Source organism: Colobus angolensis, unplaced genomic scaffold (assembly GCF_000951035.1).
Source record: "Colobus angolensis palliatus isolate OR3802 unplaced genomic scaffold, Cang.pa_1.0 Scaffold155, whole genome shotgun sequence".
Classification (NCBI taxonomy): domain Eukaryota; kingdom Metazoa; phylum Chordata; class Mammalia; order Primates; family Cercopithecidae; genus Colobus; species Colobus angolensis.
Window position 1 is genome coordinate 4621407 of NW_012114655.1, and position 2574 is coordinate 4623980.

Consider the following 2574-nt stretch of genomic DNA (forward strand, 5'->3'; position numbering starts at 1 on the left):
GCCCTGCAGCGAGAAGCCCAAGGCCTGCGGTGAAGCTCCAGGGGATAAGATACCTTGAAGGGAGGGAGGTCAGGAGCCCAGGGTGCCGAAAAGTGAGCGAAGAAACCATCTCACAACTGGATCCTGGTGCCGTCACCCTTGCTGATGCCACGTGCATCAGAGACCAACTGCCCGGCTCAGACTTACCAAGTTCTTGACCCACAAAAATATGCACATATAAAGTGATTTTTAAAAAACTAGTAAAATCTCATTTTATTAATAAAATTAATAAGTTGATTAACTTAGTTATAGGGCAGTGTTTTATGCAGCAAAGCACATGACAACAACCTGGTTTCTACAGGGAAAGAAGTCTCCTCTACATTTGTTTACATAATTTATTTTTTATATTACACATTAACATATTTTGTCTTTTCTTTCTTTTTTTTTGAGACGGGTTCCTTTTTTTTTTTGGCACTCAGGCTGGAGTGCAGTGGTGCGATCTCAGCTCACTGCAACCTCTTTCTCCCCAGTTCAAGTGATTCTCCTGCTTCAGCCTCCTGAGTAGCTGGGATTACAGGCATTCACCACCATGCCTGGCAGTGGTGTGATCTCAGCTTACTGCAATGCCTGCCTCCCCGGTTCAAGAGATTCTTGTGCCTCAGCCTCCTGAGTAGCTGAGATTACAGGCGCTTACCACCATGCCCCGCTAATTTTTGTATTTTTAGTAGAGATGGGGTTCCACCCACCATATTGGCCAGGCTGGTCTTGAACTCCTGACCTCAGGTGATCCACCCACTTCAGTCTCCCAAAGTGCCAGGATTACAGGCATGAGCCACTGTGCCCGGCTTTTTTTTTTTTTTTTTTTTACCAGAGATCTTTCTCCTTTCTCTTAAGAGGATCAAAAAAGCAAATTAAAATAGGAGGTAGAGGAAAAAGCATTAAGTTTTGTGTAAAAGTTATTACAATATTGGTATTTGTTCAGGAGAAACACCTATAACCAGGAACAACAAACTTTTCTTTTTCTAAATAAGCTACATTGCCCATTATTTTAGTAGGCAGTACCTTGTAATTGTTATGTGTTTTTTATTATTCTTTTACATGTCTTAAAATTTTGCCAGCAAAGGCTTACTAGTACTGCTGAAAAGACACTTTTCCTGCTTACTTGGGAAAGTTTGCTCTCTGAATTAAAAAATAAACAAAGAGTGACAGCGCTGTCATCCTTTTCTTTCTTCTCCTCTTTATCCTGACCCCTCCCTCATTCTGCCTTCTTCCTACCCTCTTCTGCTTTTCCCCATAGGCCATCAGAGTACTTCTGCATAAACAACAGGATCTGACTCCAGGTCTCCCAGGACGGAAGGGGCACTTGCAGGCCCATGTGCTCAATGGCAGGGTAAGAACAAGGGCTGGAACCCAGGCAGGCGCTCTATGTTCTCTGGAGGGAGGGCACATAGCACGCAGACTCCGGCGTGGGCATCCCTTTGGCTGAATTTGACTTCTGGTAATTCCCACTTCCTTAAACCACTCTCTTAAGCCCTGCAGAACATCTCAGTGGCCCAGCCTACTTACAAGTTGTCCCCTGTTGAATGGGGTAGGAGGAAAAGATCTCGAGCAGGAGGCACAAGGGAAGATGGTCCAAAATGGAGATGGGGTCGCTGGTAGGAAAGGTTTGCATATTGCACAAAAATGACCACTACAAATTTAATTTCATCAAAGTTATGCTTTAAAAATGCAACCAAAAATTCAAGATGAAAATACCCTAAGACACAGAAATTCCATTCTAAGGCAGACACTAAGAAAAACTCTCATACCTGTGTACAAAGAGACAGGCACAAGGATGTTCACTGCAGTAACATAAGAGGGTAAAAAATGGAAACACCTAAATGTCATCAACAGGGTAAGTGGTAAGTGTATTGTGAAATATTCACATGGTAAAATACTATTGCCAGTTTAAATCAATGAACTAAAGCCACATGTGCCAACTTGAATGAATTTTGATAATGTGATGAGTGAAAAAGTCATACATACACTATGGTGACGTTTATATAAAGTTTAAAGCCCCACAAAACAATACATATGGTTTAGGAATATGTTATATGCGGCGTAAGTATAAAAACATGGGTAGAAAGGAACAACTGATGTTGGCAGAAAGGTTTCCATTGGTCTTCACATGTCAGCATGTCCTGCCAGTCAGTTACCGGTGTCCTTGGTTCTGAACCATTCCTTGAAGGATGTTTGTATAGCCTTGGAAGATGGAGACAAGGAGCAAGGGCCAGACATGGCCACTGCCAAGGATAAAAGGCTCAGGTCCCAGAACTCAGGGCTCCTTTCTTATAATGCAGCCTCCTGTGCGTGTAGGTGTCGTCTGACTCTCTTTGCATTGCCCTGTGGGAACTGGGGCTCGGGTTATTGGTGCAAAAATGCTGATGCTGCTGTTGCTGTGGAACAAATTTTCCTTTGTTTCTGACCCGGGAGTCTTATGTCTTCTGCCAGCATCTAAGAAACAGTAATGGGCTAATTTATTCGTTTCAAAAAGTAACTAATAAATTATTACTAATTTATGAGTAAAATTTTAGATTCTTTTTTTTTTTTTTTTTT